The sequence below is a fragment of the Staurois parvus genome, unplaced genomic scaffold, assembly GCF_062004578.1.
Source record: "Staurois parvus isolate SC_StPar_1 unplaced genomic scaffold, SC_StPar_1.0 ptg000195l, whole genome shotgun sequence".
NCBI classification, from domain to species: domain Eukaryota; kingdom Metazoa; phylum Chordata; class Amphibia; order Anura; family Ranidae; genus Staurois; species Staurois parvus.
The window spans coordinates 4,376,709-4,399,207 of record NW_028317991.1 but is presented as its reverse complement, the minus strand read 5'-3'; positions in this window follow the sequence as shown (position 1 = coordinate 4,399,207).

Genomic DNA, 22,499 nt, shown 5'->3' with positions numbered 1-22,499 from the left:
CACAAGCTTCATAATGGCATGCAATGCCAAGCTGAGGTTTATAAAGCGAGCAAAATCCTCTCTTGTATTAACCTCCCTGGCGGTATTCCTGAGTGTAGTTCGGGGTAAAGTTTCAGCACCACAAGCGGTAACCCCGAGCTACACTCAGGAATACCCTGCAGCGCTACTCCGGGATCCCTCAATCACTTACCTTGTCCTGCGCTCCCGCGATGTCCCCCCTGCAGTGTCCCCAGCCATCTCCTCCGGCGGATGCCGGCATCTGTCTTCTGGGTTCCGTTCCCTGCGACGTCGAGATGTACGGGGGATGGAACGGCGGGAAATTTGAAAATGACAAAAAGTGACATTCACTCAATACACTAAAATCACATAGTATAACATTCCTGTATCAAACCATTTCACATACATTTTGTCCTGAGTGCTTTGTCCTGCGCCCTGCCTGCATTTTTACTGTTCTTTCTGCCTGGAAACTGAGAAACGTCCATGGCGTCCAAAAAGCGTCCCTTTAGGTCAAAAGCGGTTTTAGACTGGCTAGAGAACAGCGATAGTAAATCAGAACCACTTGCAGAATTGAGTGATAATGATTCGTGGGGGAAATTCGTCATCAGACACTGAAAAAGATTTTGCGACTTTGCTCAGTGATGTGCGAAATTGGCGCTATATTTCAAATTTCAGTGTTTTTGGTTTGATTATATTATTGAATTAAATTTAATATTATTATATTATTATTTTTTATGATTATTTATTACATTATAATTTATGATTTCGTGTTTCAAATTTTATCATACCCGGGATGTTTACTAGACTCTTGTTCGGACAGATTTCAGTGAGTTATTCCTAAAAATTACAGACCTACAATAAAAAAATACATATTTCCATGAAAAAAAATGTACCGCTTTGAGCACAGAAATATGGACATAATAAGACTGCTAGGAAGGTTAAAAGAGGTATAGACTCCAGAGAGAGAGATATCATTCCCCCGGTACAAATCATTAGTAACACCTCATCTGGAATATGCAGTTCAGTTTTGGGCACCAATTCACAAAAAGGACATTGGGGAACTGGAGAAAGTACAGAGAAGGGCAACCAAACTGATAAGAGGCATGGAGGAGATCAGCTATGAGGAAAGATTAGAGGAACTGAATTTATTCTCTCTTGAGAAGAGATTAAGGGGGGATATGATCTCCATGTATAATACATAAGGGGGATATGATCTCCATGTATAATACATAAGGGGGGATATGATCTCCATGTATAATACATAAGGGGGGATATGATCTCCATGTATAATACATAAGGGGGATATGATCTCCATGTATAATACATAAGGGGGGATATGATCTCCATGTATAATACATAAGGGGGGGATATGATCTCCATGTATAAATACATCAGTGGTTCATATAGTGAACTCGGTGTAGAGTTATGCACCCTGAGGTCATCACAGAGGACAAGGGGGTACTCTTTACATCTGGAGGATTTTTTTTAATCTCCAAACACGGAAAGGTTTCTTCACAGTGAGAGCTGTGCAAATGTGGAATAGACTCCGTCAAGAGTTGGTTCTGGCCAGCTCAGTGGATTGCTTTCAAAAAGTCCTGGATTCTTTCTTGGATACACAGAATATAACTGGATACTAACATTTATAGGGAAAGTTGATCCAGGGAATATCCGATTGCCTCTCGGTCGATTAGGAAGGATTTTTTTCTTTCCCTGCAGCAGCAAATTGGATCGTGCTTTGCTGGGTTTTTTGCCTTCCTCTGGATCAACTGTGGGTGGGTGTAGGATTATAACTTTTTTTTTTTATTATGGTTGAACTGGAGATCAACCATAGACGTTTGTCTTTTTTCAACCAGACTGCCTATGTAATGGCTGTGCAGAATGGGGGAGATAGCATGTCAGCACAAGTCTGATCATTTGAGGTCATTGGCTGTTCTCCCAGCACAACCAGAAAACTGCCATACTGGGAGGGAAGTGCTCTCTTGCCTAGAGTGGTCTATTTGACATAGGAAAGCAAAGGGATTGTCAGGAACACCAGGGATTTCACACAAAGGAAGCAATACAAAGAGAACGGATACTTTTTCATACAAGTACATGGAACAGCAGACACATATCAGGAATAGGAAATGTTAGGATAACATATTCTTTAAGACAGCCCATTCAATAACTTGGCTGGCAACACACCAAAATGTCCTATAAATGAACAGAACGCTGCAGTACAGTACACAGCAGTGCATTTCTCTGCATTGTGATGCACTGCAGCAGAAGTGTGTTGAAGATGTGTTACTTTTAGTGCATTGCAGCACCATTCAAAATGAACAGCCCTGCAACATGCTAATGCACATAATGTGTCTGTTACCGCAGTGCATCGCAGAGGAAAAATATAAACCTAGCCTAAGGACCAGGGGCGGACTGACAACTCATGGGGCCCCCAGGCAACAGGGGATCATGGGGCCCCCGGGCAATAGGGGATCATGGGGCCCCTGTGTCCTTGCCCAAACTCAAAAAAGCCTATGAAAAAGGTACCAGGGGCATCTCATGGGGCCCCCTACTGACCCCGGGCCCTCGGGCAGTGCCCGAGTTTGCAAATGGTCAGTCCGCCCCTGCTAAGGACTCATGCATAATAACAGTTCATGTTCGAGCTGCTCATCTGTGCATGTGTAAAGACTTGGATGTGTGGTTGCAGGCATCCTGTCATTGATTTGCCCAGGTTACTGGCCACAACTGTATGCCTACACCTGTCAAAGTAGTATTTAATCCTCAGCATTTTTTTAATTTAAAATATTGAGTACAATAAAATAAACATTCCCCAGTAAACTGTTAAATTTCTTATGAACACTTGCAGTTTACAACTTAAAATGATCTTGCTTTATCAGTACTGCTTCCCTGAACTTCCAGACTTCACAGGAAAGATTTAACTGCAACCAGCTTTGAGGTGGAGTGCTTTGCCATCCTAGGCTAGGGGACTGTGTGTTTCTATTGATGTAGAGAGACACAACTCTAGTCCCCGCATCCAGAGGTGGCTCCGTAGGATACTGCAAGAGAAACAGGAATCCTGTGGCAGAAGTCATCATGCAGCAGATTAATCTGGAACATAGGTATAGGTTAAAAGATGAAGAAGCTGCATACTCTGTAAGTGAATAAATCAGCTGCTGAAAGAGCTTAAAGTATTACTAAGCCATGGTTCACACCGATGCGACTTGTCATGCGATTTGATAGTTTCAAATCGTATGGCAAGTCGCTTCCTATTGTTTGCAATGGAACTATTCAAATTGGTGCGACTCCGGAGTTGCACCGATTTTGGAAGTAGTTCCTGAGCTACTTTTTGAGATTTCAGGTGCGGCTTGCCTAGTCATCTGTGCATGAAGTCACACAGAAGTCTTCCAAGTTGCACTGACATGCAACTTTGAAATTGCGCGACTTCAAAGTCTGATCCAGTGTGAAAGTAAAAGAAAATCCCAAATTTCGGGTTGTCCCCAAAAAAGTAAGAGGGGGGAAATCTCTCATTGGGGACACTAGCTTTGATGACCTGGGGGTCCCCAAGGAATTCCCTTAACCACTTCCTGTCCTGCCCATGTATATAAACGGCCAGACAGGAGCAGTGCAGGAGCGGGTGGCCGTTTATAAACGTCCTCTCGCTTCCCTGCTTGGTGCCCGCTGTGTATAAAAATGTTTTATAAATTTTATTTGGGTACAGCGTTGCATGACTGTCCAATTGCCAGTTAAAGTAGCGCAGAGCTGAATAGTTAAAAAATGGCCTGGTCATGAAGGGGTTAAAACCTTCCTGAGGGCAAAAGGTTAAAGGTCTTATGGTAGAACCTTGTTTAAAGTTTTGGTTTTTTTTTATTCCTTTAACCACATGTTTATGTATATGGGCCAGACAGGAGCGGGTGGACATTTCCAAATGTCCCCCCACATCCATTGCCTGTGCGCGCTCCCTGGGAGTGCGCGTCACCGCGATCGCTGTACGGGATCTCTGTGTGAGGTCCCAGTCATGTGATCACTGATTGGTCAATCAGTGAACACATGAATAGTAGTAAGCAAGATGTCACTTCTGACATCATTGCTTACTACGTGTGAAATCTATGAATGATCACAGAGGTCACATGGTACAAGGCTATTCACAACAGCCTTGTACCATGTGACAAGCTGTGACCAATCACAGCTCGCACAGTATTTCTCAATGGCTGCAAGAATGCAGCCAGAGAGAAGGAGAAATGATTGCTTTTACAGCCTTTATGGGTGTAAAAGCAATCAGTGTAAAAAGAAAATTAAAAATCTTCATCACCCCCCACAAGTAGTACAGTGTCACCATGGTGACACTGTACTGCTAGGGTGACAGCATGTAAAAAAAACCCCAAAACATAATAATATTAAAAAAAAAAAAATGTAAAAAAAATGTTTAAAAATTGTAATTTTTGGTTATAAACTAATTTGGGTTATTTTTTTTTTTTACTAAAAAGATAACGGAATAAATTTTGGCCAAGATTTATGATGAAATGAAGATTTTTTTTTTTAGCACCCCCCACAAGTAATGGTGACACTGTACTGCTAGGGTAACAGTATGTTAAAAAAACATAAATAATAATATAAAAATGTAAAAAAATGTTTTTGAAAAATTATAATTTTTTGGTTATAAACTAATTTGGGTTATTTTTTTCCTACTAAAAAGACAACTGAATACATTTTGGCCAAGATTTATGAAGAAAGATTATTTATTTGCAAAATTTTATAAGAAAAACACTTATTTTTTCAAAAATTTGGGACTTTTTCATTTATATAGCAAAAAAAAAAAAATCCCAGTGGTGAATAACTACCACCAAAATAAAGTTTTATCTGACTGAAAAATGCTAAAAATTCATATGGATACAGTGTTGCATGACCGCGCAATTGTCATTCAAAGTGTGATAGCGCTGAAAGCTGAAAATTGGCCTGGACAGGAAGGGGGTAAAAGTGTCCGGACTGGAAGTGGTTGATTTGCAGGGATTTCCTCTCACTTTCTGTTTGGCTATGGGACAGTAAGTGAAGGCAAATCTCTGCAATGGGACACAGATGGCAGAAAAAAATTTGACAGGGTTTATAACCCGCCATTACTCTATCCCAGGGGCGGACTGACAACTCATGGGGCCCCCAGGCAATAGGGGATCATGGGGCCCCTGTGTCCTTGCCCAAACTCAAAAAAGGTACCAGGGATATCTCATGGGGCCCCCTACTGACCCTGGGCCCTCGGGCAGTGCCCGAGTTTCCAAATGGTTAGTCCGCCCCTGCTCTATCCCAAATGAAAAAAAAAAGTTTTGTCTACAGTTCTACTTTAAAGATTGTTTACTATCTTTTTAAACTGCTTCATGAAAAAGTATGTTGGATCTGTTATTTAATAAATCATTTTGTTTAAAAACATTTAACCTTGAAATTAATACCAGGACTTTTACTGTGGGTGGGTGGCACAGCCAGGCTGAGCAATGTAAATAAATATACCGTTCATTGCCTTGCACATGCTCATGCACGCCCCTAGAGCAGATTTCTGTTAACGGTACCCGGCCGCTCATTGATCGCTATGTGATCACAATGTACACAAAACTGTCATGAATGACTTTCATTCATAACAGCCGAGCTTACTCTAGTGATGCTGTGATTGGCCCTGGCTACCACATGGTACCTGGGCCTATCAAAGCCCTGTACCATGTGATAGCTGTGGATAAAATACAGCATCACTAGAGGAAGCACAGCTGAATGAAAGTCATTCATGACAGGTCAAACAATTGCTGTTACAGTGATCATCACAGTGTAAATTAAAAAAAAATCCCTGATCACCCCCCCAGAGTTTTACATGGTGACACTGAACAGTATGACAGTATTTAAAAAAAATAGTAAAAAAAGGAAAAACAAAATGGTAAAAAAAATAAAAAAGTTATAAAAATAGTAAAAAAAAAGGTGAAACAAAATGGCAAAAAAGTAATAAAAATAGTAAAAAAAAAGGTGAAACAAAATGGTAAAAAAATAAAAAAGTAATAAAAATAGTAAAAAAAAGTGAAACAAAATGGTAAAAAAATAAAAAAAAGTTGTACAAAATTATTGCTTTTTTTTTTACAAATTGTCACCAGTCAGTACCCCTGATCACCGCCATACCAGTCATATGATGATGCTGTACTGTGGTGGTGACAGTATGTAAAAAAAAAAATTATTGAATGTCTTGATTTTCCAAAAATTTGGGACAAATTTCAACTTCAAAAACCTCGCCATACCTCTTACTAATGCTTTGGATGTCTGTACTGTCCTGGAATATCAGGGCCTCAAGAAATAAGATAGGTCGTCAGTACATCAGGATTTATCAATTTTCAAATATACTGTATATACCATAGTTTGTAGATGCTATAACTGTCACACAAACCAGAATACACTTATTGACATATATTCACACACACACATATATGTATATAATTTTTTTTTTTTACCAAAGACATGTAGCAGAATACATTTTGGCCTAAATTTATGAATTTATGAAGAACTTTGATTTTTTAAAGAGGTATTTCATCAGATATATTTTATAACAGAAAGTAGAAAATATCTTTTTTTTTTAATGTTTGGTCTTCTTTTGTTTTTATAAACTTTTATTGGGTACAGCATTGCATGACTATCCAATTGCCAGTTAAAGTAGCGCAGAGCTGAATAGCAAAAAAATGGCCTGGTCATGAAGGGGGTAAAACCTTCCTGAGGGCAAAAGGTTAAAAGTCTTATGGTAAAACCTTGTTTAAAGTTTTTTTTTTTTTTTAATCCTTTAACCACTTCCCATCTGGCCCATGTACATAAACGGCCAGTCGGGAGCGCTGCCGGAGCGGGTGGATGTTTCCAAATGTCCCCCCGCATCTATTGCCTGTGCGTGCTACCTGGGAGCGCGCGGCACCGCGATCGGTGCCCGCTGTGTCCTCCAGACACAGTGGAACACCTATCGCTGTACGGGACCTCGGTGTGAGGTCTCGATCATGTGATCACTGCTTGGCCAATCAGTGATCACATGAACAGTAGTAAACAAAATTTCACTTGTGACATCATTGCTAACTACGTGTGAAATCTGTGAATGATCACAGAGGTCACATGGTACAAGGCCATTCACAACAGCCTTGTACCATGTGACAAGCTGTGACCAATCACAGCTCACATTTCTCAATGGCTGCAAGAATGCAGCCAGAGAGAAGGAGAAATGATTGCTTTTGCAGCCTTTATGGGTGTAAAAGCAATCAGTGTAAAAAAAGAAAAAAAAATCTTCATCACCCCCCACAAGTAGTACAGTGTCACCATGGTGACACTGTACTGCTAGGGTGACAGTATGTAAAATGAATAAATAATAGTATAAAAAATAAAAATGTAAACTTTTTTTTTAAATTATAATTTTTGGTTATAAACTAATTTGGGTTATTATTTTTTTTTACTACAAAGATAGATGAATCCATAGATGGTCCAAGATTTATGAAGAAAGATTATTTATTTACAAAATGTTTGGACTTTTTCATTTATATAGCAAAAAAATAAAAATCCCAATGGTGAATAAAAATAAAGTTTTATCTGTCTAAAAAAATGGTAAAAAATTCATATGGCTCCAGTGTTGCATGACCGCACAATTGTCATTCAAAGTGTGATAGCGCTGAAAGCTGAAAATTGGCCTGGGGGGGAAGGGGGTGAAAGTGTCCGGACTGGAAGTGGTTATAATGTCTTTAACAATCTCAGTAAAACACTGCAACGCCACTTTGTAGAGTAAGGACTAATTTAATGACATTTATTGACCAATAAACTATCAGCTCTGCGACTCTCATTTGCTGAATGGTCCACTGACTTTTTATAATTTATAGGTCATTAGTTTGCCAACTCGTCTGTACAACACTCTGCTTGGTGGTGACTGTGAAGAACACAATGTGTTTTTTTGTTTTGTTTTGTTTTTGTAGTGCACAGACTTTTTATAAGTTCACGCTATCCTGTTTTCTGAAAAGTGACCTGCAGTGGGTCACTTTTCAGAGTGTGACTAAGCAGGCGTTCAGGAGGCGATTTTGCGTTTTGCTCACAGTCGCAACTGAGTCTTATTGATTTATATGGTCAAGTTTGAAAAGCAGCGCCGCCTGTCAACTCAACAGGCTGCATTCAATTTGCTGCGACCAGGGGCGGACTGGCAACTCATGGGGCCCCCGGGCAATAGGGGATCATGGGGCCCCTGTGTCCCAAAAAGCCTATGAAAAAGGTACCAAGGGCATCTCATGGGGCCCCCTACTGACCCTGGGCCCTCGGGCAGTGCCAGAGTTTCCAAATGGTCAGTCCGCCCCTGGCTGCGACCGTGTCACATGAGCAGCCCCTATTGTAGACTTTGGGCTGGCAGTTGGGGGCAGTGAAAGCGTGGCTCAACTGCCTGTTTTTAACCATCCCTGTTGCCCTAGAGGCCTAAAGGAAATTATATAGATGATTTTTTTAAAAGGGTAGAGGCAAGATGAACGTTCATATTGTTTAGTATATCAGGTAATGCTGTGTTAAGTTTAAACAGCCAATTGCGTGTGAGGGGATTTTAGGAAAACCAATTGGATGATTGAAGTGAACATTACTGGCTGAACATTTACTGTGAAATCTGAAATGACAGTTTGCAAAGTAAACAGTTGTTGTTGTTTTAGTGAATCCACCCCCAGTGACATATTATTATTAATAGCATGTTATTATCACTATTATTGTTGCACTGCTAGGATGAAAGTCGTCTGATTTACATTTCTGCTTTCTTGCTGTTCCATATTTTGAGCATTGTATTTCATACACAGATTTGTAAATGCTCCCCCTAGTGGCCGTCTGTATATGATGAAACTGGATGAAAGTAGAAATAAAGGCAAACATTTTCTTTCATTTTGGATACAATAAAGGAGGATTATTGCCACCGCCAGTGTTTTCTTTTGCTATCTGTGTACCATTGGGGAGGTGTCCCTTCACTTCCTGTCCCATAGCCAAACAGGAAGTGAGGAAATCCCAGGTTATCACTAGAAATAGTATCTCCATGTGAAGATTTCCCCTCTATTCCTGTTCTGGTGACAACCCAAAATGTGGGATTTTCTTTCTTTCTCTTTCCCGCTCTCTCTTTCCTTGTCTCTCTCTTTCTATCTCTCTTTGTCTTCTGTCTTTCTCCCCATCATCACTTCAGAGCTTCTTGTATATATCAGAGCCCCCCCCCCCCTTACATCAGAGTCCCCTTTTCATCATGGTCTCCATCAGAGTCCCCCTTACATCAGGGTCCCCATCAGAGTCCCCCTTACATCTGGGTCCCCATCAGAGTCCCCCTTACATCTGGGTCCCCATCAGAGTCCCCCTTACATCTGGGTCCCCATCAGAGTCCCCCTTACATCTGGGTACCCATCAGAGTCCCCCTTACATCCGGGTCCCCATCAGAGTCCCCATTACATCAGGGTCCCCATCAGAGTCCCCTTTTCATCAGGGTCTCCATCACAGTCTCCCTTACATCAGGGTCCCCATCAGAGTCCCCCTTACATCAGGGTCCCCATCAGAGTTCCCCTTCCATCAGAGTCAGCGGATTGATGTAGAAAAGGCCAAGACATTTGTTTAATTCACAGGAGCCTCTGCACTGCAGATTACTCCAGCGGACCCGAAAATGAAAAAATAGTCCCAAGTCTGCTGTGGTTCCCCTTCCTGCATAGCAAATGGCAACAGGAAATGTTTTATTTATTTTTTTAACTGCTCTAGGCTCATGCAGAATGAAGAAGCATTATCTGCGGCTGTCTCCCCCCAAATCATTGGACCAGAGGACTGATCACTCCAGACTGTTCAGCAGGGAGCAGAATGAATTGGTGAACTGCATTGCTCAGTGCAGTTGTGTATTTAGATTTAGATTTTGTGCTGCCCTAGACAACACAAAAATGTAGCGCCCCCCCCCCCCCCAATGAGAGAGCGAGATAAGTGTGTGTATGTATATATGATTCTCTCTCTCTCCCCTCTTTCTCTCTCCTTCTCACTCTCACTCTCTTCCCCCCCTCTCTCTTCCCCCCTCTCTCTCTTCCCCTCTCTGTCTCTTCCCCCCTCTCTGTCTCTTCCCCCCTCTCTCTCTTCCCCCCCTCTCTTCCCCCCTTTCTGTCTCTTCCCCCGTCTCTTCCCCCCTCTCTCTTCCCCCCTCTGTCTCTTCCCCCCTCTCTGTCTCTCTTCCCTCTCTCTCTCTTCCCTCTGTTTCTTTTCCCTCTGTCTCTTCCCTCTGTCTCTCCCTCTCTCTCTTCCCTCTCTCATATCTGTCTCTTCCTTCTCTCTCTCTTCCTTCCCTCTCTCCCCCCCCTCTCTCTTCCCTATCTCTCTCTCTTCATTCTCTCTATCCCTCTCTCTTCTCCCTGTCTCTCTTCCCTCTCTGTCTCTCTTCCGTTTCTCTCCCTTCCCTCTCTCTCTGCTCTCTCTCTTTCTTCCCTCTCCCCCTTCTCTCTTTCTCTTCCATCTCTCTCCCTTCCCTTTCTTTCTCGCCCCATCTCTCTCCCCCTTCTCTCTCTCTTCCCTCTTTCTCTCTTCCCTCCCTCTCTCTTCCCTTTCTCTCTTCCCTCTCTCTCTCTTCCCTCCCTCTCTCTTCCCTCTCTTCTCACCCCCCCCCTCTCCTTCTCTGTCTCCCCCCTCTCCCCTCCTCTCTTTTCTCTCTTCCTTCCCCCCCCCCTTTTTCTCTCCCCCCTCTCCCTCTTCCCCCTCTCTCTCTTCCCTCTCTCTTCCCTCTCTGCCTCTTCCTTCTCTCTCTTCCCTCTCTGTCTCGTCCCTCTCTTCCCTCTCTCTTCCCTCTCTGTCTTCCTTCTTTCGCTCTCCCCCCTCCCTCTCTCTTCCCTTGCTCTCTCTTCCCTCTCTCTCTCCCCCCTCTCTGTCTCTCTTCCCTCTCTGTCTTTTCCTTCTCTCTCTTCCCCCTCTCTCTCCTATCTGTCTCTTCCCCCTCTCTCTCTTCCCCCTCTATCTTACCCCCTCTCTCTCTCTTCCCCCCCTACCTCTCCCCCCATCTCTCTTCCCCCTCTTCTCTCCCCCCCTCTCTCTTCTCCCCCCCTCTCTTCTCCCCCCCCTCTTCTCTCCCCCCCCCTCTCTCTTCTCTCCCCCTCCCCCCTTTCTCCCCCTCTCTCTTCTCTCTCCCGCCTCTCTCTCTGCTCTCTCTCTCTTCTCTCCCCCCCTCTCCCCCTCTCCCCCCCTCTCTCTGCTCCCTCTCTCTTCTCTCTCCCCCTTCTCTCCCTCTCTCTTCTCTCTCCCCTCTCTCTCTCCTCTTTCTCTTTCCTCTCTCTTCCCTTCTCAGATCATATGGGGCTGCACAGCTGATCTCCGTGCAGCAGGAAGGGGGGGGGGGAGGTGTGTGCAGTCCCATACGATCTGTCAGTGCAGGGATGGAGGCAGGGAGATCCCACAGACCACAGCACAGCTCACCTCTTCTGTGTTCTCTTCTCTTCCTGCTCCAGGCTTTCCTCTGGTCTTGGCTCATCAGCTGCTGGAGGGAGAGGTACAGGAGCATCGCTCTGCAACTGCCCTCCACCGCATCGATCTTCCTGCTGTCCGGGCCACTGCAAGGGTACTGGTGCAACCCCTGGCGGCCCTGCATGGCTCTGTCCGGCCCTGCCCAAAAGGTCCCTTCTGGGGGGGGGGGGCGGTGACGCCTCCCTAAAAATTGCCACCCTAGGCAAACGCCTTGTTTGCCTCGCAGTAGATACGCCCCTGGCTCAGTGTAAGTACCTGTCACCATACACAGATTGACGCACATTTACGCATGTTGCGCATAGGGCTGCCCATTCAGTTCAATGGGCTCTCCTATGCGTGCTTGTCCCCAAAGGCTCCTGGCTTCTTTTTTGGATGACATGCTTTACATAGTTTTTAAACTCGGATCCTCTCCTGTGTTACATCTGACCCTTTCCTGTGGTATACCTGCAGTCTCTGACCCTTTCCTGTGGTATACCTGCAGTCTCTGACCCTTTCCTGTATTTTACCTGCAGTCTCTGACCCTTTCCTGTGGTATACCTGCAGTCTCTGACCCTTTCCTGTGGTACACCTGCAGTCTCTGACCTTCTCCTGTGGTACGCCTGCAGTCTCTGACCTTCTACTGTGGTACACCTGCAGTCTCTGACCTTCTCCTGTGGAATGCCTGCAGTCTCTGACCTTCTACTGTGGTACACCTGCAGTCTCTGACCTTCTCCTGTGGTACACCTGCAGTCTCAGACCCTTTCCTGTGGTATACCTGCAGTCTCTGACCTTCGCCTGTGGTACGCCTGCAGTCTCTGACCCACACCTGTACTGTGCCTGCAGTCTGACCATCTCCTGTAGTATGTTTGCAGTCTCTGACCCTCTCCTAAACTACACCTGCAGTCTCTGCCCCTCTCCTGTACTATGCCTGTAGTCTCTGACCCTCTCCTGTACTACACCTGAAGTCTGACCATCTCCTGTAGTATGTTTGCAGTTTCTGACTCTCTCCTGTACTACACCTGCAGTCTCTGACCCTCTCCTGTACTACTCCTCCAGTCTCTGACCAGCTCCTGTACTATGCTTGCAGTCTCTGACCATCTCCTGTACTTTGCCTGCAGTCTCTGACCTTCCCCTGTACTTCTGCAGTTTCTGACCAACCCCTGTATTACACCTGCAGTCTCTGCCCTCTTCTGTACTAAGCCTGCAGTCTCTGACCATCTCCTGTACTTTGCCTGCAGTCTCTGACCTTCTCCTGTACTACACCTGCAGTCTCTGACCAACTCTTGTACTACTCCTGTAGTCTCTGACCAACTTCTGTACCATGCCTGCAGTCTCTGACCCTTTCTTGTACTATGCCTGCAGTCCAACCATAGTCCTGTACAGGGGCGGACTGACCATTTGGAAACTCGGGCACTGCCCGAGGGCCTGGGGTCAGTAGGGGGCCCCATGAGATGCCCCTGGTACCTTTTTCATAGGCTTTTTTGAGTTTGGGCAAGGACACAGGGGCCCCATGATACACTATTGCCCGGGGGCCCCATGAGTTGTCAGTCTGCCCCTGGTCCTGTACTAGCTGCAGTAACCTCTAGAAGCCAATCAGTAAGCAGTAATGATGTGCTGTAACCTCTAAAAAACAATCAGTGTAAGTGGACCAGTTCTTTATGCTTACATTTATTAAGTTTTTTTTAGATAAGTCTATGTGTGTGTTTATTTGTTTTTCAGGATGTTGGGATGCAGAACAAAAGGGTAGGGAGCCCCAAGAAAATTCCAGACTCTAACCACACCCCTTTAAGCCAGGACCAATATTTAGCGTAATTCAAACCACACCCATTTTGGCCATCTTCTTGTTCAAGTTAGGCCACACCCATAAATGAATGCTCCATCCCTAATTAACATACTGCTCCGCCTACATGTCTTTCTGAACATACAGGAAAAAAGGTGTTCCTAACAATTTTTTGGAAATGTTGGAACCTATGCTGGATGTGACTCGCGGATTGTAATATGGAGACCCCTGCTGTTGAGGAGGAGACTCTTCCATGAAATCTGAGTGATGGTCTGCTTGGGCCCATAGGCGGACTGACCATCTGGGCTCGGGGTCAGTAGGGGGCCCCATGAGATGCCCCTGGTACCTTTTTCATAGGCTTTTTTGAGTTTGGGCAAGGACACAGAAGCCCCATGATCCCCTATTGCCCAGGGGCCCCATGAGTTGTCAGTCCACCCCTGCGCCTGTTATGATTTAAGGAAAAACCATGGGACATTTAACGGTGATGCTACTGGCAACCATCCTGCTGCCATTGTCTCTAACTCTCCTGAAATGGGTTTCATTGTAGTATTAGTTTTCAACACACCTCCCCGCCATATTCCAGGAAAACACAACAGGAAGTTTAATAACTCCGGTAACATTTCATGGATTCCTCTTCTGTGTTGGTTCCTTAAATCTGAATTTCAAATGAGGTTGATGTAAGTGGAATGCAATGTGTCATTTCCTCATCTGACCACAAGATGGTGCAACAACAGGAAAAATGATTCCATTCCTATTAGCTATGCAGTGCAAGCCATGAAAAAATGCCATCGCCCAATCGGAGGCCATGAAAGGCTGCTATATACAAAGCCTGTTCTAGGCAGGGGCGGACTGACAACTCATGGGGCCCCCGGGCAATAGGGGATCATGGGGTCCCTGTGTCCTGGCCCAAACGCAAAAAAGCCTATGAAAAAGGTACCAGGGGCATTTCATGGGGCCCCCTACTGACCCCGGGCCCTCGGGCAGTGCCCGAATTTCCAAATGGTCAGTCCGCGCCTGGTTCTGGGATAAAAGTTTTTGCAAATTTTAGGTCTGATAGGAGTTCATATCACAGCAGCTCTCTTTAGAAGAAAAATAATGTATTTTATCTATGTAAATGTATTGACAACGCAGATTGCTACTAGTTAAGACAGGCAAATCATCTCCACCAATCAAACAGTCCTGATTGGGTGAACCTATTATATAGATAAATTTTCTTTTCACCATGTTGCATATTATTTCTACCTTCAGAGAGACACGTCACTTAATTAAAGTGGTATAAAACCCAAAAGCAATTATTTATTATAGTGCAGCTTGCCAGTTCTTAGATGTGGTGGCTGCACTAGTTTTCTTTTATTAGTCTTTCTTTCCTTTATTTTCACCTGGTGATCTGGCCATTAAGTCTGTTGTTTTTCAAAAGAACAAGCTCTCCTGCAGATGCAGCAGTTAGAGAGATGAGACAAACCATTTACCACTGACAGGGTGCTTACAATAATCAGCTTGCACGGTGTCAGGTTTTCATTCGCAAAAAAGTCCTACCTGCCGAGGTGGTGGTGAACAACATACTGGGTGAGGTTGGGAAGTGTCGGGGTCTTGAGAAGGACGGGTGGTGGCCGGGGGGCCTGGACAAAGGTGTGAAGGAATGTCAGGTCCCCGTAGCTGCTGTCTGTCAGTCTCTGGGGGCGTGGCTTCTCTTTCTGTCCTTTCACGTCCCTTAGATTTTTGTGAGATCAGATTTTTTAAAAAAGGCTGCATGCATGGGATCAATGTTTAATTGTTTCTTAGCCTGAGGGGGGGTTTAGGTGACAGTCGGGTTTGTTAAGATCAGGGGCAGACTGATAACTCATGGGGCCCCCGGGCAATAGGGGATCATGGGGCCCCTGTGTCCTTGCCCAAACTCAAAAAGCCTATGAAAAAGGTATCAGGGGCATCTCATGGGGCCCCCTACTGAACCCGTGTTTCCAAATGGTCAGTCCTCCCCTGGTTAAGATGCATTATAAAGATAATAATAATAAAATATGATTGGTTCTGTTTTATTTTTTTCCGGCAAAAAAGCTGTTTGTTTTCTTTGCTGAAGTAAGCTGTTTTTGTTTAAAAATATATATATTATTATGTATATATGTAAATATGTGTTTTATTATGTTGTTTGTAAGATTTTTAATAGTAAACAAAAACTTACAATAATCAGCTTGTTAATTTAGATAAAACCTTTATCCCAAAAGGAACACAACTGTTTCTGTAACTGCTTATAAAGTGTTACCAGGAATTTGGCTTCAATTTGTTAGTGTATCTAAATCTGCTAACACTCCCCTCCCCCTAGACCAGGGATGTCAAACTGGCGGCCCTCCAGCTGTTGTGAAACTACAAGTCCCATCATGCCTCTGCCTTTGGGAGTCATGCTTGTAACTGTCAATCTTGCAATGCCTCATGGGACTTGTAGTTTGGTAACAGCTGGAGGGCCATCAGTTTGACACCCGTGCCCTAGACTTACAATGCTGCTGCCCAAATGTGTCTGTGTTGATCCTTCATCCAGAGTGGAGGCGTTCTAATACAGACGGTGTGTTACTGGTCAGATCACCAGGTGAAAACAGATTGAAAAAAAGCTTAAAAAAGAAAACGAATGCAGCCACCACATCTAATGATTGGTAAGCTGCAATATATTACAATTTTGGTTTTGGGTTTAATACTGCTTTAATATTTCTTTTACGCTTCTCCCTGGGGACTTAGCACTTTTTATTTGCTATTGGAGCAGATGGCGAGACAGCCATCGTGGGCGCACTTTGTAGAATATCATACAGGGGCCAATTAACCTACCAGCATGCCTTTTGAAGTGTAACAGGAAATCAGAGTACTCAGGGGAAACCCACGCAAGCACATGGAAAACATGCAAACTCCATGCAGATAGTGCCCTGACTAGGACTCAAGCAGAAATGCTACCCACTAGACCACTTTGCTGCCTACTTATGGCTCATGCAACAGAAGTTAGTATGAATAAGAGACCTCCCTCATTTACTAAATACTTAACTAGGTTCCTGATGAGCCATTTCATGGATTTTATACGGTGAATTATAGAACTTGGATGCATTACAGCTCTGATTGCACACATCGCCGCAGCCTAACACTCCCCATTAGATCCCTTTATAGGATGATTACCGTCATTATTGTGTATGAGACCAATACAGTATGCAAGGCACACACTCATACTACATAGGCTTTGTATTAGCAGATGTTATGGTGTATCCAAAAACAAAACTTTATTTTCTTCATTTTAGATAGAGTAAGGGGGGGGGGGTTGTAACCTCTGTCAGGTTTTGTTTTTGCCATCTGTTTGCCCATTGAGTAGATTTACCTTCTCTTCCTGCCCTCTAGCCAAACGGAAAGTGAGAGGAAATCCCTGGCTGTCACCAGAACTAGTGTCCCCATTGGAAGATTTCCCCTCTACTCCTGTTCTGGTGACAACCCAAAATTTTGTGATTTTCTTTCACTTTCACTCTCAGTGATAATGATAAGCAGGACAAATAGAGAGGGTGAATCTCCCTAACAGGCACAGACAGCAAGAGAAACCTGACGGGGTTATAATCCCTCTCTACTCTATCCAAAAAAAAACAAAACAAAAAATGTTTTTCCTTCAGTTATCAGGACAAATTGAGAGGATGAATCTCCCTAAAGGGCACAGACAGCAAGAAAAACCTGACGGGGTTCTAATCCCTCTCCACTCTATCCAAAACTAAATACGTTTTGCCTTTAGTTACACTATAAATCAAATATGCTGTTGAAGAAGTGGGGATTAGGAGAGGGATTAGAACCCCGTCAGGTTTCTCTTGCTGTCTGTGCCCATTAGGGAGATTCATCCTCTCTATTTGTCCTGCTAACTGAAGGAAAAACATTTTTTTGTTTTTTTTTGGACAGAAAAGAGAGGGATTATAACCCTCGTCAGGTTTCTCTTGCTCTCTGTGCCTGTTAGGGAGATTCATCCTCTCTATTTGTCCTTACTAGTAAATGAAATAAAAAAGGTGCAGCGCTAAAATAATGAGTAAGCCCCATGTACACGGGACACTTCTGAACGATGGAAACTGACTGCTGGAAAACGTAGGTTAAAAATGTCTGTTTAGCCGCGTTTGCATACCATGTTTATGTGCGTTTGCGTTTAGAAGCATTTTTTAAAGATAAGCACAGGAGAACCTCCCAAATGCCCAGAATGCACTGAAAAGTGGTAAATTATTAACTATTTCAGACTGTTTCAGATAAATACAGAGAGCAGAAGCAGAGACAGCAGTATGTGTTGAGATTAGCTTAGGTGTGAGTTGCCCATTAACATTTCTTTTGTTTCCAAGGGTGGGAAAGGTGTCTGGTGGAGGGAGTCATTAAGGTCACCTGGCAGGGGGTCTTCATGAGGAATTTGAGGTGCGAATGGTCATTAACATATCTTTTGTTTCCAAGGGTGGGAGAGGTCTGAGGTGTGAATTGGTCATTACAATTCGTGACAAGCTTGGTAGGAACATCCTGTGTTCAGTGTTTTGTCCATTTGAGTACCTTGAAAACACTTTGCATGCATTTTTCATGATGAAAAAGGCTCTGGACAGCATCGGCAACTGGAAGAGTTAAAAAAATTGCAAATGCTTATAAACACGATTTGTCGTGTTTACAAGCGTTTAGCCGCCTTTACAAGCGTTTGAAACGCTGATAAATTCGACTGCTGAATGCAAGTTTTCTGCATTCAGAAAAATTATTGTAAATGCCTGTAAACGACTGTAAACGACGATGGGTACATGGACACATAGGAAAACATTAGGGTGAGTTCAGGGGCTGCTGAAAAAAAACCGCTGAACAGCTCCTAAACGTGAGTTTATCAGCTGCAGTGTACATGAACCCTAAGTATAAATGAAAATCAAATAAGACGTGCATATAACTAGATAGATAATGATGCAATAAATGAAGCAGCAATACTAAGAAATGGACACAGAGAGGCGCTCTGATCAGTCTAACAAATGTGAAAGTAAATAAATTATAGCAATACTCAATATACTGATCAATAGGGTGATGGTATCTGTGGCCACTGAGTGGTCAGCGTAGAGTGATATAAAATGGATTAGTGACTGGTAGTGAACATATCAAATTTCACAATAACGAGAAACAGTAATTATAGAAAGTCCAGAAAATGAATCCGTGAACAGTTGACATCCAGTGCTGGTCCATGAAAAAGTATTCCTTTATATGCACTCACCAGAAAATGTTTATTTCCCCAGGTCAGTCATGCAGCACACCCATCAGTCATAGGACCATGAAGACCAGGATGATCTCAGATAGGGATGGTGACACAACCGCAGTAGGAAATCCTGAGGAGTTAGCTCACAAAAGAGCCAGAGAAGATCAGCTAATAGTGCAGTACTTTATTAAAAGGTAAGGTATATCCATGTGGAGAGTACAAACAAAAGTATAAAACCAGGGGCGGACTGACCATTTGGAAACTCGGGCACTGCCCGAGGGTCCGGGGTCAGTAGGGGGCCCCATGAGATGCCCCTGGTACCTTTTTCATAGCCTTTTTTGAGTTTGGGCAAGGACACGGGCCCCATGATCCCCTATTGCTGGGGGGCCCCATGAGTTGTCAGTCTGCCCCTGTATGAAACAACTCACTAAGATGGCCTCCGGACCTATGTGAGGCCCTGGCGGCATGACGTCAATACGCAGGCTCCTCCCTCTATTTGTCATGTTTACCGTTAACATTGAAAGTGAAGGAACATCCTAAATTTTGGGTTGTCACCAGAACAGCAATTATTATTATTATACAGGATTTAGAAAGCGCCAACCGTTTGCGCAGCTCTTTACAAAATGAAGGTAGACATTACAGTTACAATACAATTTGGTACAAGAGGAAACAGAGGTCCCTGCTCGTTACAGCTTACAATCTAGGAGATAAAGTGGAAATCTCCCAATGGAGACACTGGTTACTGACAACCTCACTTTGGAGAGATTTCTTCTCACTTCCTGTTTTGGCTATGAGACAGGAAGTGAAGGGAAATCTCACAGATAACAAGAAACCTGGCAGGGGTTATTATCCTCCTTTAGCCAAAAATAAAAAAGTTTTGCCTTGGGTTCTACTTTAAGGCTTCATTCAGATGGACAAATGAGGGCAGATAGGCTGCTGCATTCAGGTGCAGCTAAATGCGGCATTATATGCTGTGGCCGCATGAAACTGAATGATTAGCTGTGGCCAGTTTCTATGCGGCCAGACACCCAGAATCCTTAATCCCATATATTAGCTTGAATGAGCAACGGTCACATGCGTACAAAAACTGAACCAGCCATTCAGATTGAATGTGCACGGATTGAAGTCTCTCCCATACAGAACCCCTAAGGAACAACTTCAAGCTCACCCCACCCTCCAACACCATGCTCTCCATGCTAATGCTATGACCCACCCCATTAGATGCCCCCTTTTTATACTGTCTGCCTTTAGATTGTAAAATGCTGCACAAACTGTTGGCGCTATATAAATCCTGTATAATAATAATTAAGGCTTGATGGGCGAAACGCGTTAGTGTATTTATACTGTGCTAACCATGTAGCTAATTAATTTCCCTGCATTTGGATGATACTGAGTTGCTGTCTGCATCTTATGTTTGGATGCAACATGATCTTCTTTCCCTTACTGACCCCCCCAACTATATTTTTAAAATATTTATTTAATATACTTTTTTCAATAATTATTGCTGTGTCAGAAAATGATCTTGCAATTCACAGTAAAGTAGCTCTGTAACATAAGAAGCCCAGATAGCAATGGTTAGCTACAGAAACTGGAAAATATCTGAAGGTCCTGATTGGAGTTGCAGGTTACTATACTGTTTAGTGTGTCTTTTGATATGCGGCCTGTATTAAGTATTTTACAGCAGCTGACAGATAAGATATGAAACACCTCGCGCTCAGTGATGAGTAATGGCGTGAAATTCTCACAGAGTGCGGTTTCCCTTTAACAAGTCACGGTCTCCATCCTCCGATGATCGCCCTGAGCATTATCTGTTCACCATTGAATACCACATTGTTGGCAGGAGAGTGCGTGTAAAATGAAATTCCACTTTAAAGAACTGAAATCCCAGGATTACAGGCATGGCTGCAGAATATCCGAGTCCCGAGAGGAACACAAATAACGTGAACCTCAAGGACCGGCTGAAATGCCAGAGCTCATCTACATGGCTTCTATGTCCTCTGTGACACCTGGAAGAGTAATCCAGACTGTTCAGATGTATACTGCCATCTAGATCCACAAATGATCAAAGTGGTTGTAAACCTCAGACATGAAATATGAACAAAGCATATCCCCCTATAGTGTGTTCTTGTTTCTGTCTGCTGCCTCGTTCCTCTGATATCAGCATGAGTCCCTTCTGAGAAATTTTCCTGACACCAAGAGAAACATAGTGATGGGGAGGGACCTCCAGCAGATTGACAGCCTCGGTTCTGTTCCTGTGTGCTGTGTGGAGGGGGTGTGTCTCTTCCCTCCAATCAACTGTCAGAGCTCTCCTCACTGAGCTCTGCAGAGTGTAATTTCAGCTCCCCGACCCCTGTTTTTTGAACTCTCAGACAAGCTTTAAAATTCAGCAGTTTGAATGAATGTAGAGAAAAGAATGCTACAAATAAACAGGTACAACTTATGTAGGAGGATTTGTTTCATCTCTGTGTATCACCTGAGGCCAGTCACTTCACTGGGTATATGTAAGGGTTTACAACCACTTTAAGTAAAGTTCATACCAAAACTTATTTTCTTGATGGAGTGGGAAAAGTTTTGAACCCTACAATAGCTAGTTGTCTATGTATTGCAACAATTGTTACCACGAGGAAGTGGTGGACAACCCCAAGGTGGCTCAGTGGGCTTGCATTTCACCCTGGGGCTGAATCCTTGTGAGGTGGAAGAGACTGGGTACCAGTCACTTCAAGACAGTAGAAAAGAGTTTATAAGACCAATAGACTCAGGGAGATAGGGCACAGGCAACGGCATATTTACCACAAAGAAAACAAGGCGTTTGCCTAGGGCGGCAATTTTCAGGGGGGGGTGCGGTGCCGCCTGAGGACCTGGTGAAGCTCTACCAAGGAAGGAATACACTGGGCTTGGCTCCGGAGCAGTTAAGGTTAGTTCTTTACTAACTCCCTCTCTCATTGCAAGCGTGGGCAGGGGCCAGGGGGCTTGTTTGACGGAGAGTGGCAGTGGCAAGAAGGGGGGGTGGAAAGGGGTGCCCTATTTCAGGGGCTGGGGGGGTGGTGTGGCACCCAATTTTAGTTGCAGGGCTGGGGAGGGTGCTGGTGGGGGCACCCAGTTTTATTGTTGCCTAGAGCAGCAGAAGAGCCAAATATACCACTGGGCACAGGATACCTAAGAGACCAGAATGCAGACACTGTATCACCACTCATAGTCAATGGAGAAAAGGAACCTTTAGGCCAGACTGAAACTTTGTCATGTTTAAAGCTTCAATTCAGCGCACTTACTCCTTGGATGAGCCACCAAAATTTCCTGCGGTGACCACCACCAGCAGCTTCTACCAAACTCTACAGGGCATTCTTCCTCAGCAGAGACTCATCCTGGTGCTTCATGCCTTCCAGATATACCTTCCAGTGAGGTTGTGCATGCCCTGCAGGCTCTGGACTCAGGCCTTCCATCTCAAGGCCCTTGTCCTGCGCAGGCAGCAAGACTGAGAATCAAGGACTTCCAGCAGCAATACACACCCTCCCCAGGCAAAGCCTGAGAGAAAAGGGAACTTTCTAAAGTCATTCCAAGATATTTGTATGCTTCCTAGCATGTACCTGTGAGATGGGGAAACAGCTCTCATTGTTTGAACACTGTGTGTGGAAGTAAATTATTGTGTGGAGTAAATTAAATGTTTTGACTGACATTCTGCGGTTTAGCCACAAGATGTCACTGTTTTTCTAACACAACCTCAGACTGCATAGATATTTGTATATTCATGAAGAGGTGGGGTTTTCACACAGAGTTGGAGAGAACAGGAAGGAGAGAGAAGCCATGTTTTGAAGCATGGTGAATGGGGGGCCGTGTGAGCTGAGAATCTGATGACATCCAGGTGTGGGGGCGTCCCTCAGTGGCCAGAGCTGCAGCTGAGTGAAGCTGATGAGATTGCTGCTGGGAAGCTGATGAGATTGCTGCCAGGAATGCTGATGAGATTGCTGCCAGGAAGCTGATGAGATTGCTGCCAGGAATGCTGATGAGATTGCTGCCAGGGAGGCTGATGAGAGCAGAGGAACTAAGCAACATATACGGCAAGACCGCATGCTTTTTGGAGAGACATTTGTTCTG